This window comes from Diachasmimorpha longicaudata, chromosome 3, assembly GCF_034640455.1.
Source record: "Diachasmimorpha longicaudata isolate KC_UGA_2023 chromosome 3, iyDiaLong2, whole genome shotgun sequence".
Classification (NCBI taxonomy): Eukaryota; Metazoa; Arthropoda; class Insecta; order Hymenoptera; family Braconidae; genus Diachasmimorpha; species Diachasmimorpha longicaudata.
In genome coordinates this window covers 8777090-8794556 of record NC_087227.1, presented here as the reverse complement: position 1 = coordinate 8794556, position 17467 = coordinate 8777090, and the positions used below count along the sequence as shown (strand labels likewise).

The window sequence follows — 17467 nt, the reverse complement described above, 5'->3', positions numbered from 1 at the left end:
TGGACGTTTGAATATTTTTTTATATCTCGATGACTGCGTTGATTAATTGAGCCGCGTGGGCTCCTTAGAAAAAGAAACATGTGTAGTTTGTAAGACGGAACCAAGCAGGGGGTAGTGAGCCCAGGGTAGCGGCTGTCATCGGTTGATGCTCTAATGATTGCTTTAGTATCAGTAAACTGATATGTAATTTTCAAGGGTAATTAACGAATCGAACAATAGAGAGAGGGAAATAGTTCAATAAAAATTACGTGAAAACTCGGTAATTCGCAAGTGAAAGGAAAGATTCGATAAAAATTACGCGCCATTTTTATTGAATTAATTCTCTCCTCCCCCCTCCCCGGTGTGCACACACAGTCGAGTGAATTTATGAATCATTTAAATATGAAAAATGAAAATGTCAAGATGTTGACTATTTACTGGAAACCAGCCAAAATAGGAAATTCGAATTCCGCATTCCCCTGCCCATTACAAGTCTTCACAACCCAGGGAAACGTGTCGAAGTTATTTCCATACGCGTACGTATTCTAATGCCCCTTTGGCTCCAGCATTCTCTTCCTTCCAAGGGTGTTCTACCCTCAAATCATCGACAGTACCGGACGGTATAAAAATTCAATCCTTTCCTTTTCATAAACTCCCGGTCTTACTCTTGCCAAAATATATATTTTTTTACTTTCTTCGATTTGTATATTCCAAATATTATACTTGAAACCAAAGTTCTCCTATAATTTTGACCACTAGAAATTCTCCTTTATTTATGTCATTTTAATGCAAAAATTGGGGAGGAAATTAGTCTCGTTCTTGAGTTTTCAACAGTTGTTTTGAACTTTCTCCCGAAAAAAAAAATACACTCGTTATAGAGAATTGAACCAAAGTTGTTAAATTTCCAGTGATTATTCTATATACCTCTATTTAAACGACACTACGAAAATCTCATACCTTCAAATAACTAGTATTCCTCAACTGAAAGAAGTTTGTAATTTCCATTTGAAGTTGATTGCTGTTGAGTAATTTAGAGTGCCTTGAGTACTTTATCCATTCCCCTACAACAGTTAGAAGAGAGTTAAACTTCATTATCTTCAATATGTTCCCTTTCAATTATTTTCTGTATTGACACAAAATCTATAAATGCTCCAAGACCTCAATAATATTTTTTTTCCGAATTCGTCAGATATCCATTCACTTTGATTTAGTATGTAACTGGGTATACGTTTAGGGTACATGAAGTTGGTTACGTCAATATTCTATTATTCAACGTCGTTACATAGCACTGGTAGTGGACATATTTCTTTCCTTCTCTAGTTCTCTCTTTCTCTCTCTCTCTTTCCCTCTCGCGAGTGAAAACGCTACGTCAAATTGCAATACAGTGGTGACTCGTCTCTATACGTCTGTCATTCGAACGATGTCGTTCATATATGACTAGAATGGAAAACTCGTGAGATAGGTGTAACCCGTTACCGCACACATAGTGTATATAACTTGGCTAGTATAACCGAACGGTTTTGAACGCTGGGGGAACGTGGATGCCGGCCAGTGGTTCATGGCCCCACAGACCGCATACCGTGGTTGAAGTTGTATGGCAAGCCAAAATGCATTCTACGCAAAATTTTCATTGTATGTCATACCAAGATGATTATAAAAAGAATTTTAATCGTCAAAATAATTTTTGTTAAATGCCAAATGTTCATTATCTCGTTGAAAATATCTTGCAATGATTCACGTTAACTATTCAGTTCAATTAAAGTATATCACATGGGGGTTGATTTTAACAAAATTAAAAATTAATACAAGGTATATATTGTCTACTTTGAAAGCCCTGTCAAGTTGGGGAGATAGAGATAAAATATCCAGTGTGGAAGCTATTCGTGTTATGTCATGGTAAAATACGGATGAATATAAATTTTTTTTTCGGGTTTAACATTATCTCCACTAAATTAATGGTAAATATTTAATTGAAAATTGAAAATAAATACGAGTGAAATGGTGTACAACTCGGAAGGGCGCTGTCAAGTCGATGCAACAAATGCAAACTATTGAAGGTGAAATATCCCATAGACATATCGATTTACCGTTAATCACATATCAGTGCAATCAATTGGATCACAACCGATGAACTCCATTATAAATTTCCTTTGTCTACGTTGATGATACATGACGGTCATTGGCGAATATCATATAATACTCACTGATACATCAGTTGTTGAGTTGCCACTGCATCAGAACAATTTCATCTCTCTCTCTCTCAGTCTCTCATTCTCTCTCTTTTACTCCCAGCACCAGGAAACATTGATTTTAAAACGTAAAAATTTCCCACTCCACTTGTTTATTGACAAATAAAATTTATCGCAAAAAGACAGTGTTGATACAATATTCACACGATAAATGAAGGTAAATTCAATTGTTCCATTTTCTACATGTTTATCATGTGAAAATAAATTTTCGAGTAAAATGGAACGAATTTGTTTTGACAATTGCGCTGTGTGTTATCCAACTTATGATGAATAATTGTCGATCAGTCTACGCATTGGAATACGATGTATGATTAAGTGAATCATCTCAAGGATATTTCCAATGAATTTCACCTGTTTCTCATGTACTCATTTTAATTTACATAATTTATTCGTTATCGTCAATGCGATTAGCCGCCCAACGAATATTAAATTCTCCAAAAAATTCCATTTATGCATCTCCTCTAGGGGGAAGTTTATGAAAATTATTTATGTAGAATTCATCATCGTTATTGTATTACGGTCTTTTCTGTGTTACGAAGGCGTCCAAGTAGATGTTTACGTAACCTTCGATAAACACTCTAGAGAGTACTCTTCCTCCCACTATTACTCCTCGTATTTTCATCTCTCTCTCCCGCCCTGCCACCCCTCCGCCCCTCTATCTCTCTTCGAATTATTTCTTTTTTTTCGTTATTTTTCCTCGCATTTCTCGTTTCTCAAGTGAACTCGACTTCCGTATCTACCGCATGCGGCAAAGTACTACCTCTTCCTTCACCCCCATTCCCCTCAACTCTTTATCTTATGGAAATACGATACGACCAAGACATAACGCACTTTGAGAGCCGTACAATCACTTTTAATACGAGTGTCTACATGATGATGATAAAAATCAGGTCCCATAGTTAGTCGATGCGAAGGTCGTCCCGATACAATTTTTTTTTCTGTCGACTCTCATTCTGTTGTATTATGGAGTCTTAATTTCCTGCGGAAATGTTCCTGTTGTGAATTTTTAATGGTATACTATGGTTTTTACGCTCACCTGCTTGTTGGTGGATTTTTTTTTTTGTCACAAGTAGAGGAGTAATAGTGGTTTTGAGGACGAGTTGATGATTTACCAACCGCAGATGTTTCAACAAATTCTCATTTTCATCATCAAAAAATGAGATCGTAAAAATTAATGCTCTCGAGTTATAGCCAGCTATTTCCCCTCCTTTATGAAACACAAACTAAACAAGATTTAATGGGGCAAGGTGATCAACTCTTACGTAATTTATCGATATATATTTTTTTAAAATCCCTGGGAGAGATAAGTTTCCGACAATTATGCTAATAAAAACGGATATAAAATCGAAAATAATGTGTCGTGTGGATGGAATTCAAGAAATTTTTTTAATATTTCCGGGAAAGACTTGTCGACAAAGTTTTCACTTTATTTTCTTGGGGTCAACCTTGGCCATTACTTTACTCGAGAAAAATTTTAATGTTTTTAAAAGTAAAGTATAGAACTAAAAAAAAAAAATATGAGGGAAAGGGAGGAAGGGAAAAAAGTTGTTGAGTTAAAAATTGGTCAGCTGTAGGTTTTTGCTACAAGGCATCTACTAGACATTTTCCCACGATCCATAGAAATTGTCCAAGAACGGGGGAAGAATTTTAGTGCTTCCTGCACGTTCGTAAATTATTCCAGTCCCGTCGAAGGGTAGCACAGGCTCTTCCTTCATCCAAAAGTTCTACTTTGATCCCCCCCCTCCCTCCTTCAAACCCCCTCTTTACCCTTTCTTCTTATTCTTCAACGTGCTAAAGTGTCTGTAGGTATAAAATATTCTAGGACTCGAGCTAAATCGTCGTTTTAAATTATTTGAAAAATATCACGAATTCAGGGGAATCATTTATGACGTTTTGAAACTCATTAAAAAGTTGCCCCAGGGGGTGTTCACGGAAGAGGTAAAAGTGAAGGAATTGAAACTGAGACGAGGATGGATTATAAAAGTTTGATGAGACCGATAAATAATTATCCCGACCCTTAAGAGAATTTTATTCGGTGATAACTTGTAGTTTCTGACTTTCTCTGAAGTATCCGGTGTTAGGTAAATGCTTTACTGAATTAAAATTGTTATAATGAAAAATAATGGCCGATGTTTTTATGTTATAATACCCATAGGGAGTTATTTCAATATTTTTACAATCGTTGATGGCCATCTTGGATCTATTGACGACTTGCCATTTATAAAGTTTATTATTTCTAATAATTAAGAAATAGTTTTGTCAAGTATTTACCTTCGACCTTTACCTCACGACACACCATCGACTATGCCCTAGTATGTTACGATAATCGACTCGCGGTAAGGCAGTTCGTCCTTGCCACTTTGGTACAATCGATAAGTGAAACTGACACCTGGTGTTTCATTGTCAGCACCACAAAATTTTGCAACCATTTCTCCACTGATAACAGCTTTCTTTGTCATTCTTTACGGTATCCTGTTGATTAATTCAATGGGAAATGATCCTTCACTCATGGAATACGTAAAAGGGTTCTCGTGTGAGCTTTATTTTTTCGTAGTAAACGATCAGCCCGTTTTATTATGATGAAAAAAAATTGGAAACTGAAGCCACTAGTAGATTTTACATCCAACAGACATAAAAATACCACGAGGGAACGATTTTTATGGTGATCGGTAGAGGGAAATTTGAAGAACCCTTTTTTTTTGAATTGCTGAAAGAAGAGTTGATCAATCGAAATTTTAGCATTTTACGCATGGTAGATATTGATGGTTCAATAACGTCAGGTTTTTATTCAGAATTTTCGTAAATTCTATTTAGGCAAGAAAATTTTTCCGCTGATGATGCTGTAGCATGTGTTTTAGTTGGAGAGTTCAAAGAACTTAGAAACTTTGAGCGATGATGAACAATTACGTTCATTTTAATATTTTATGTTAAGCCATATAATAATAAAAGAGTAGATTTTTGTGAATAACTGCGAGAAAATAGGCAATTCTTATGGCATTAATTAAATTTAAATAGGTACTATGAATGATAAATTATAGCTTTTGGTAGTTTATTTATTGTTTGAATATGTCTGGTTTAACGACTTAGGAAATGAGATTTGTACATTCTCACAACTTGCTAATAATGGTAATCAACCTAGTGATGGTTATAGTCAGTCTTTCTGTTACGCCATGCAGTAGAAATAGGCCATGATTAGTGTACTCAATTTAGTTATTTGTTTTTTCATTGTTTAAATTCTTGGTGATTCATATTCATTCAAATTTTCGAAAGTTACACCATCAATTTTATTTGAGAATGTCTCACATACACCACATAATGTCGACAAATCTCTAGCAGGCGTACACCACAAAATTTACACAATCTTAACAAATTTATTTGGTTCATTGTATTCTGTTGATTGTACACGATGAAATTGGGCGTTGAATAGAAGTGCTTTTCTGTCTCGATATATTGCCCTCTAGTTCTCGATTAATGGCGTTAGTTACTGCTGCTCACAATCGCATAACGATTTACACAATTTAAAAAAAAAAATACAAACACTTTCGTTTAATTCAAAATAATGTTGAAATTATTTTCAATTTATTATACATTCAGGCATTCGAAGGGCTGCAACTCATTGAATCCACAATGATTTTCATTGTTTTAAATGACTTATATTCCAGTGTACTCCAATATTATTTCCATACCTGCCAATGTATTGAATTCAGATTGAATTTCACCGTGGAATATACATCCATATATTTTGGATATATTGAACCTCACCAAATGTATAAGGATTGGGATATGGAAAAGGGTAGTTGCTCAGTACACACAGTGGTTGGGACGCCCTCCTGGATTATGCAGAACTGGCATAGAGGAGTTGTAGAGAGAGATAGAGTGAGTGGAGGAGGTTGGAAGCCACTCTATGGGTATGAGCGAGCTATTGCACACCGGTATATACCCTGCGCACAATTTATATGCTAATTTATATGCGCTTAATAACGATGTCCGACGGTGCTTACTGACACGCCCTTTTTGGAGTGCTGAATGGACGGGTGCAGGGGGTGAAGGGAAAGGGGTACTAACTTATCGATTAAATCGATATGTCAGTCTGTGGATATCATCGATCTACTGATCAATTTCTTGGAAATTTAGGCACAAGAATGATTGAATAATTTAATTGTCCATTAATTTGTGATTGGATGACGATTGAAAATTAAATGAGATCGGGTGGATTTTATGGAATATTATGTGGCTAGTTGTACTATTTTCTATTGGGACTCGGACTTAGATATTAGGGTTAGATAATTTGATGTTTTTTTTTCATGATTTTTGGTGAATTTAATATGAGTCAATGTGAGGTAAATAGATCGTCGTCCACTTGAAAACTCGGAGGGAAGTCTCATCGCCATTTCTGAATTTCGTTAATAGGAGGAATATCGAGGCACGAGAAGCACCTGTTCAATAGTTGAAGTCGAAAAGTTTCGATACCTCGAGAACAACTGAAGTGCTCTTGTCGTTTTCGATCAGAAATTTCCTAATGGCACTCGTTGTATTTTCCTTTTCAACAATCTACTCGATAAATCATAAAATGATCAAATGTGATCACAGTTGTGCAGTTCATGGATTCTCATTACTGAAAAGACGTGATTTTTTAACGATAAAAGATGAATCAATACATGAGATTTTGGATTTTGTTGAGATTCCGGGGATTTCACGAGTACTTTTACCATCGAAACGGTCTGGAGATCTTTCACGTTGATATACAGGCTTCGAGGACATTTCGATATATCCCACTTATACAATGGAACAAGGAGTAAACACCAATTACTGTCCCGCCGAAAAATACTTCATGTGCAATAATTTTTCTTTCTGTTCTTCTTTGAAAGGAGATAAATTAAATTTTGTGCCTGGTTTTTTTTTCTTCTCGGGTGCCTGAAACAAAACTCTAAAAAATTTCAATATTTTTAAACCTAAGTGAAAGGATGAGGGAAGATTTACAACATGCCAGTGTGCAGAAGATATAATCGTCATTTTAATTGCTAATTCAATTAAAATCGAACGCGTGCAGTGAAAATTGCGAGGTGGACGATTGGACTGCAATTAAGACGTTATCGAAACGAGCGTTTATTACTCAACTTATTGGCAACGATGTACTGATTCGACCCACGTTCACTACCGCTATCACGTGTCGCGAAGGACAGTAGTATCTGCAGTATTGAGTATTGATAACTGCAGTCGAAGAACTACTGTCTTATATCAAGACATTACATGGTGAAAAAAATGATTCATTTAACTCAAACTAGTTTATTAAATTGCTATTTAATTCATTGGATAAATTACTTCTTCCATATGTTCTTTATCACATAATTAAATTCAATGACTATTATTTCACAAAAATTTTCTTTTCTTGAAAATATTCAAACAGTATATCCTTGATAAAAAAAAATGGTTTCCCCAGTGTTACTGGTTTGCCTTGAACCTCATCGTCGGACACAATTATTCATAATTATCCGATTCATTCCGAGATTCATATTTTCCCAAAATTTTTTTCATTATTATCTCAGTTGTTCTCAAATATTATCGTTGAATATCATAATTTTTCAACAACTCCACCACTATCTTTTTCTCCTTTATTCAATTCTGAAAGAGAAATATTTTTCCGTACGGTTTATTATAATAAACTACCTCTTCACAATATATACTGAATACTGGTTGGCCGATGCTGGGAAGGCCGTGTCAGTGGGTTATCGCCACGGGATCATCGTGGGATACAAAACCAGAGCGCCCACTGGCTTTGCCCTTGCTACTTCCTTTTCATTCCATTCTTCCTCTAGTTTCAAAGTATTTTTACCTCAGCAAACATGTTGAATCATTTTTTCCAGCATCAGATGTACATTTATCATTAAAAAAATTAAAATTTTTTCCCTCAATTATTTTTTTTTTATTCACTTGGGGTTTGTTTTGGCTTCTTACTCAACGGTGAATAATCCGGGGTGATTTATGAGGTGTTATGGTGGCCTATACACACACACACATACACAGGGGAAACGGCTTAATTTTGTGCGGCCAGAACTGGGCTTTATATTTATCGTCCAACGATCGGCTAATAAGCCACGTGCCTCATTCTCCCTCTACTCATCTTCTTTCAGTGTTTCATGTTTTTTTTTCTTGATTTTTTTTTTATCGCCTCCTCTGCTTCCACTTTCTTATTTATTGCGCGATGATCCAACATTAATGAGCCACGCCTGGTGCTTCTTCTTTACGTTTTTTAATTTATTGACTCTACTCTGGGGTATATCATAATCGATGAGTAATTAATAAAATTAAAGACTCTCTCGTCTCTCATTATTTATAGCGAATGGAATGAAGAGATCATTTTTATTCATTTTCTTCTTCAGTTTTAATAGCTTTTTTATCTTTTTTTTTTATATTGTCACACGTAGACCACTTTTGAAAATTTTTAGTTCTGGAATGGAGGACGAAAATCTCGATATTTCTTTCTCCCATGTAACATCCTCAGCACATAAACTTACCCAGTCTTGTGGACGAAGGCCGCGTCCTTTGTGAAAACCATCTCCCTCTCGATTCTCTCCCCCTCTCTGTAGGTGCCGACACGAAGAGGGAGGAGTAAACCGTGTCCTCAGTCCGCTCTTTAATGCTAATAACCATGGATTTCTTCGTGAATGTCCTCGAGGAGAGGTGGAAGATAAAGGGAAACACGGTTGCAGAAAAAAAAAAAATAAAGAAAAAAGAAGAAAAAGTGAGATAGAGAGACTGAGTGAAACTCGAGGCAAGGCCGTAGCTGCCCACTTTCCGCCAAAGGGAACCACTCTCCGCCCATTCATCAATCCTCAAGCAAAATCGAATCTCAGCTGAGTTCAAGAACGCTCGAGAGTCGACTCTCATTTTTTCTTCCCTCTCCCATCCTCTCTCATCCTCATTTTTTCCTTTACTTTCTCATTTTCATTCTTCCCCTGCCCTTCTCTCTTCTTTCACAGTCGTGACTCGTTGTTGTTCTCACGAGGAGAATAAGTTCAGCGATCATTCGACAGGGAGATAAATAAAAAAAAAAAAAAAAGAAGGGTGGATCTTCCGTTCTCGTGCCCTGCGCTGGTTTTCAGTTCCGGCATCACTTCGGAGAATCGATTTGAGTGGAAGATCGAAGAAAAACCGGTTCACCGCCTCCTGGGGCTTCCGAGGTCAAACCAAGGGGATTTGCCATTCCTCGGGGTAACACAGGATATCCGGGTCACTGCCTATTGTTATTTTGGAAAAGAATATATATTTTTTTTTCTTCACTTTACCGTACACGTCAGAGAATTTTTGCCAAACACATTGCAGTATTGGGTTAAAATTACGGTGCAACTGTAACACTGACAATTTTTTTATTGTTTTGTTTATATAAATTGATGAAACACCAGACAAATTTCTGCACTGATTTAGAATGTTTTTAAAAATGTCAGTTTAACGTACTTTTGGCTGATTTCTGGTGCACTAGAATTTTTGTTTTTCTCAACATTACTCTCCGTACGAGGACAATTAAAAAGTTTGTTTGAAATTAATTCAATGATTAAAGTAATCAAGTGAAAAAATTAAAAAAAAATATATATCAGTTGTTCCCAGAAGAATGATGGAGGAAGACACCACGTGTTGATGAATTGAAATAAACTGGGTACCAAGTTACCCACATGTTATCGTGTGCGTCAGTATAAACGAAGTGGGTGGCAGTGGCGCGCGCACGAGCGGGTTGCGCAACCGGCCAATCTAATTGACGTGTGCGTCGCCTCGTATATTTACGGATGTAATGACCGACCGGTTTTGCACGCGAGTTGAAGCCCCCTTTCCGATCCCCCCCCCCTTGCCGCCCCTCACAAACCAACTACGGTTGCTTTTTGATGCTATCTGTCCTTCGTACTTTTATTCTTCAACATTTGTTTTCACATTAAAATCACCTGATTTGAGTTCGCCGTGTAATTGTAATAATAAAAAAATTCAACGGATCAAGTCAAACAGTACTATTGATGGGAATAGGTGAACGATTAAATTAGATTGAACCAATAGGAATTTATCTCTGACTTATTAACACTGAGGTGTCGAATATCAGATGTCTGATCTCAGCGATATCATCACTACTACCCCGTAGATGTCCGATTATCAAGATCGATGAGACACAGGGAGACGTTGACTTGGGGAAGGGGTTCTATTGAAGAAGTTGGAGAGATTGTAGGCTGTCAGGAGGGTTGATAATTGGCCAAATCAAAAGGCGTCTCGACTTGAGAGATGTGTTGTTCCTGTTATACGACGTAATTGATGATTGTTGGGACCAACGTCGATCCATTGTGACGGCCTTTTTGGATGGTCGGAGAGATGTATTAACGCACTATTCTGGGCACTGGTGGGAACCTTTGTGAGGGGAAAATTTAATTTAGGGAATATTCGGGGGTTTAAGGGTCGAACAATCGTATGGATAAATTTGCTTGAAGTTTGTTCATAACTTTGAAGTATTTACAATCCTCTGGATCACTGCCTTCCTCAGAAATATAAAATCAAAGATGAATTTTTTGGTGGAATTTTTTTTTTTCATTAATTGTTGACGATTGGACTGACTTGAACAGTTTTTATCACTTCGCTCCAAAATCGTTTGCTGGTATCATCTCCATTATTTACGGATTGACTGGCCCCCTGAAGTAAACACATTTACTTTCGATTTTTCACCTCCATTTCAACTCGATGCGAAATATTAAACGGCTCGTTGAAGCACTCAGGGGGAGGGATAGACCTGTCGCAGAGGCATCAAAAAGTCGTGGCTGTGAAAAAAAACGCGTTGTAACCACCCCTTTTTACCATGGCAACGGCTTTTTAGGGACTGAGGGAGTTTCCTTGGATGGGTTAGGGTAACGAGGGTTCACCCCTTCGAGCAGTAGGTCGTTGCCCTTGACCTACACTTGCACCCTATTTCAATGTACTCAACAACACACTGTCTACCCCTCTATCGACATCACAGTGGCAAATGTCTGGACGAAACATCGAGAGATCACAGATTGTTTTCTACTTTTTTTTTATTGAATAGTCATACCAATGCTAATTATGGAAATTGGAGGAGATTTTCATTCACCTCGTTCTCCCGGGGATTTAATTGTAACCGAGAATGGACCAGTGTAACATAAAGTTTATCGAACTTTGATTTTTGTAGGTTTTGTTCAGTGCATGTCAATGGAGTTGAATTTCCGATTGTGAATAGAAACTTGATTTTACGAGTGGAAGGATTTTTTTTTGTTTTTCGATGGCAAACATGATCCGCTCCTTCAGAATTGAATGGAAAAGGATCGTTATACACGGAAATACATTTTTATCGATAATCGAGCCTCGATTTAGTAATCGGTAATTTTTGCTGAATTTTTTTTTGCTGTCTGCAATTATTAGTCAATTGATTTCGTCAATAAAGTGATTTTCTCGATGAAGAGTCGGCGATTTTGAAGCGTGTCAGTATTGGATTGTGTTAAAATGAGCGCGACCAGGGGTTGGAGGAGGGGATACTCATGGGGTATGAATACGCATCCGGTGTACGTTCACATTGGGGTATATCTCAGACATTTCGAAGGCAGCCCGTCTCTCAACGGTAGCTTTCAGGCTTTTCCCTTTGGAGAAAAGGAGTCCATTCTGCCAACCGAAATGGAGTCCCAGACGCCTTCATCTCGTCTGGTATTTTTTTTTTTCTTCAATCATTTTTTTTTCACTCTCCGTCTCTCAATCTCTATTGACGCTCGATCTACACGTTTCGTACGTGAAGAAACTATTTTTCAAATTTATCCGAGGAAAAAAATCAATTTGACATTCCGTTTTACGATATTGATAAAGTGCAATTGCACTTGGAAATGTTCTCATAATGAATGATGATTTTTGCTATTTCACGGTGAAATATGAGGTGAAATATATTTTTTTTGTTACTTTTTTCTACTTTATTTTTGCAAAGACTTTTTCTTCCGTCTTCTGCGAGCGTAGCTCTATCGGTTTGTATTCTCTCTCTCCTCACTTTTATAAATATTTATCCTCATTTGAATCCCAAGGGGGAGGAGAGAGTGAAGACGAAGGAAAAAAAAAAGTAGTGTATACATATATAAAGTCAGTCGAAACTCCAGTCCGGGGCGTCAGAGACTGGTATTTGTTCTTGCAAATCTTTTATACGTTTCGTATGAGGATTTGCATCCATAACGGCCTGTACCGTAGCCCCCTCACCCCACATTTCCAACCTCCTTCTTTTCTTTACGTATGACTACGTGTGTTTGAAAAACCCCTGTCCAGGGTTTTCTGTTTGTTCAACTTTTCAATCGTTTTCTTGATTTTTTTCTTCCGAAATATCAATATTGTCACGAATTTTTATATCGATGAGGAGTATTTCGAGGGATAAAAATATTAATATTATGATTAGTGAGGGACATTCTATTGGAAAATTACCAATCGACGTCTTCGAACTATTCAAGGAGCCCAAAAATGCTAGAAACACTGTAAAATTTCTGAAAACAAAAATGAACTATTACGTAATCATTGTGGACGTGGATCGAATGTCTTTAATTTTTATATAGTTCACGCATCTCTAAGTTTTGATACCCTAGATTCTGATTTGTCTATTATTCCCACGCATAGATTCCCGTTCGCTCTCTTCATTTCTATAAATAACTAGTTTTCCTACAATTCATTTCCCTCGTCAGAATCTCAGAATTTATATCATCCACCGGGAAAAACTTGTGATTGAAACTAGTGCGGTTGAATTGTTTTCCATTGTTAATGGAAAACCCCTCAATTCACCATGATGATAACGCTTCGCTTTGAAAAGAGAAAAAAAAAATGTATTGGCATCCGGTGATTTTTCCCCATTCACGGATGAACGCTTCACGGAAATGCGAGCACCTCGAGACGTATTGGCAATTGTTAAAAGCTCTCCGCATTTTCACTCGCCAATAAAATAATACAAATATTTATCGAACCGTATGATCGCTACTCCCGGAAATCTCGGGAGAATATTTCAAGGGAAATAAAATGATCGGGTGTTTATGGACGAGCGGAAGGAGTTGTGCTCAATATTTTGGCAAGTGAATTGTAAAACCGAAAAATACTCAATTGTTTATGGTATTCCAATGGGACTGGGGTTAAGCAATAGTGCCAATGAATTTTAAAGTAAGGAAGTGATGCATTGAAAAAAATTAATTATCAATTTGTTAGTGGAATTTTGTGTCGGATAATTTGGGGGTTAAATTCACCGATTTAGCCATCCGTTGTCTCTCATTATAGTCATTTCATTTCCTATAGCTCCTCTCAACCCTCGTCCTCTCCCCTCATCCCAAGAAGCCACAATTTCACTTGAACTATCCCTATGAGTATGAGTTTCACAGAAGTACTCACCCTTTTCCTAACCTCAATTTCCTCCACTTTATCCCCCTTTCCATTTTCCCTACCCCATTCCACCTCTCAACTCATTCGAATTAACGTGAACCTGGTATACATAGAGAATTTATTACGAGTACGGGTTGAGGGATAGTGAATTATGAAAGTTTCGAAGCCAAAGCCTCATGTAGACCAGAGTTGCTCTGAAATTTGCATTCCAATTGCAAAACGAGTAGACACCTCTAAAATGGATATACATTCTCATGTCCCTCACCCTTAGCTCGTTATAATCATCCTCACTTCTTTCACTCTCGCGTGTTGTACAAATAATTTTTGATATGTGTGTACACCCAAAATGTGAGAATTTTTCACGCTAGAAAAACTTTTATTACCTTCCAACCGACGTCTGTTTGTTTTGATTTCGTTGAACATAACTGGGGGAAATTTGTAAACTCGTTGGATTGTATAATGTGACCCACGATTGTACGGGGGGATGTACATTCACGAGAATATACCACCGAGAATGTGTAAATGTACAAAGTAGGGAGTGGGTGGGAAAGAGGTGGAGGAGGAGGAGGTGTAGTGAGGATGGAAGCATAAATGGAGAGGGGAAAAAAAAATGAAAATATGATTCATCTCGGTGGTTGCGGTGGGGGGGCAGCGTATAATCAGACTCAAGGGCGTCTGGCTGAAAAGTATGAGGCGAGACTCGGAGAAAGAGGAAAGTGCATTCACACAGTGGTACTCAATGTTTTGACGGTGATTTTTTTGAATTAAGTTGTTGAAATGGATTATTTATTTTTATTGCAAATCTATCGGGTGAAGAAATTTTTTTTATGATTATTTTTATCAGTATAAATGAGGAAAGATAGTGAGGCGAATTGTCATTTCGGAAGACATAATTGTTAGACTTCAGGTTTCACAGAAAACGGAACATTTATATATTTTTTTGCGGCTCAATGGTAATTGAAATAATGATATTGACAATGTCCATTGATTCAGCAAAAAATTGTAAACAGTGATTGTCACTTTGAGTCCTGAATCCTGATTGACGAGACTGTACTGTCGTCTTGGTTTGCTTCAGATGTTGTCCCATTGATTTTCATTAAAATAATCCAATGGATGTTACATTCAGTTGAATAACTGCGTCGATTTTGCGACCTCGGAGATCTTCTCAGAACTCTGGTAGTTTCTATAGCGTCGGCTTTTATCGTCCTCGTCTTTAATTAATATTCTCGGAATGGCCATAATAGCTGGAGCGCCAGAGTTATACCCACGCAGCGCATCGTGACTTTGAATGTATTTGCAAACTCAAATTATTGTTACACTACTATCGATATTTGTTAAATCATCGAAAATCCTGTTCAACCATGGAATAATCAGCCAATTAGATGTCATTAATTCGAGGGAAAATCACCAATAATTTCTATCATTGGCCGTGACAAGTGAATCTAATTATTGGGATGAAGATGGAAATGAAAAACAGGGTTTAACGAAAGAGTAGAAAATAAAGAGGGCTGGGGTAATAAACTGGCAATGTTAATCGTAAGCTCGTTTCGCGAGTGAAAACTTTTCACTGAGCCATCTGTCGCTTTCATGGAGTGAAAAAAAAAGTGCTTCCATAGTTGGGGTAAACACAGGGAAAGAAAGAGTATCAAATAACGAAGGGAGAATTAACTGAATTCTGTTTTATACAATTCTCCAACATTTACTATTATCTTTGCCAATAAAGAGGGCGCATTATGAGTTAAATATTATCACTCGAGTCATTCTGCATTTAATTTTAATTTTTTTTATGAGACTAGAAAAGAGATCAGTGAAACTCCGATAAATTAATTAGACAAATTCAGACAGACTAAATCAGATAGATGACCTAACGAGTTTTGTTACCAAATGTCAAAAGCATACATATACCCTTCCTTTGGTCAGACATCGGGGGTATAAATAAATCCATGAAATCTATCGACTAAACATTAGAATAATGTACACGTACAGAATGCAAATGGACTGTGCACTCTCGAATGGAAAAAAAAACACATGAAAAAAAAAATCCTAGTCTAGATCATCAAAGTCTCATCATCCACTGCAATTCAATAATAAAAAAAAAGTCGAAGTAAAATTGAGCGTAACATACAGAGTATAACCATAACATATAAACCATCTGGTGACTCGTAGATGTACGTTACTCTGCCTTGTCCTCGTTGCTGTCTACACAACTACTTCGCCCCGGCATTGCCCCTGCATTAATTAAATGGAATCCGTGACGATGCGGGGTCCGATGGGCCCCTGCTAATGGGACGCTGATTTAATTACACCGAGTTCCACGACCTCCATTCATCTCACTCTCACGTTCTTTCTCTCTTTCTCCTTCACCCTTCCCCGTTCACCGACTCTTTATATCGTCCCCTCTCTCTGTTCCTCATCTACAGCTACTCATGGATCTCTTCCGTAAATATTCCTACACCCATCCTCATCGTCCACACTGCACCAGAAAGCTATAAGGCTAAGAGTGCCACAGCAACGACAGGATTGATCGATGCATCGTCGAGTTGCATTCAACATTCGCATAAATCTCTTATCCTCTGATGTATTCCGCTTTGAGAATATTTTCTTCACCATTCGTTATTTATCTTCACATTTCTTTATATTTATCTCTTAATAATGGAATTATCCTCCTCAGTCTGTTGCTCATTATCACCGATTGACAAATGAAATAATCATGTTTCAGTTACTATCGATTCACTCCTGTGAAAACATTTTCGATAATTTTTATTCAAGCTGAACGTTAATTATAATTATTCCAGATCAAGTGGTATCACGTTAACACGATAAACTGTAAATCTCTTCCATATTCTCCGAAAATTTCCTTCTACTTAGATGGAAAGTAACCCACCCCATCAAACTGTCTGGTATTTTGCATGGTTAAAATGAGGCAGATCGTTAGCTGGCAATTGAAGTGGAATAATCCAATTGATTGTCGAGTGTTTTGCGGATAGACACCGGTCCCTCTACTCGAAATGTTTTGGCAAAGAAGGTGTACGATAATGAGTCCCTTTCCCCCCCTACTCCCTTCCTATCCGAGTATTCGATTATAAAACGATCAGCACACCGCAAACCCAATCTCACCCATCCTCTCATTTAAACTCTCATGGGAGAGGGAAATTCTGGCCTGGGGTATCCTTAACGATGCCAGATGGAAAACTCACCGATCGTAATTCTTTCCACCGGTCACCCTCTCTCTTTCTCCCTCACTCTCTACTATCCTCGAGATAACCAGCATATCGCCACTTCAGCTCTTCCTTAGTCGTTTCTCATGCACTCGCCTCCTTTTTTTTTTTACGTTCACGAATTTTCCTCATCAGTAGTTATTTCACCCCCGCCTCCTTCTCCCCATCCCTCGGGCTGTCCCCCCATGGGGAATGGGGAAGACAGAGTCAAGAAGAGTTTAATTGCAATTAAGGTGTTTTGTTGTGAATTCCTAGGGTTTTGCAGTCGAGTAATATTTGATGAGTTATTGATACCTTAAATAATATCTGTGTATCTGTGTGTGTGTTTTATGTAACTGTGATCCACTTGGCCTTTAACACAATTACACAAAACTCATGTCCCCGACTTGTGAGATACTTGTGATAATCTGCATAAACACAGGATGATTATCCTTTTTTTCACCCCTAATGTATTCAATTATTTATACAAGGTGCAAATTGTAGCTTTAATAAATAATCGACACTGGTATATAAGTTAAACAAGACAGACTTTCTCATCGTAATCCTCTACTCTCCCTTCCACAACGTGACTACCTCGTGTTACCGGTTATCCGGTGGCGTGTAAACAAATTGGCAGTAATGACGTTGCAATTTGTCAGATCAAGCATC

At 37.5% G+C, this 17467-nt stretch overlaps 1 protein-coding gene and 1 long non-coding RNA gene across 10 annotated transcripts in view; one reads left to right on the top strand and one right to left on the bottom strand.

The window, feature by feature from the left end:
- LOC135160137 (uncharacterized) overlaps positions 1–10039 on the bottom strand; it is a 43083-nt gene extending 33044 nt beyond the window's left edge. For both annotated transcript variants that reach the window (XR_010298507.1, XR_010298508.1), the window contains exon 1: positions 8744–10039. This is a non-coding gene — a long non-coding RNA (uncharacterized LOC135160137). The remainder of the gene's footprint in view (positions 1–8743) is intronic.
- The window catches only part of Rbp6 (RNA-binding protein 6), a 329371-nt gene that overhangs the window by 38118 nt on the left and 273786 nt on the right, over positions 1–17467 (top strand). The window lies entirely within an intron of this gene.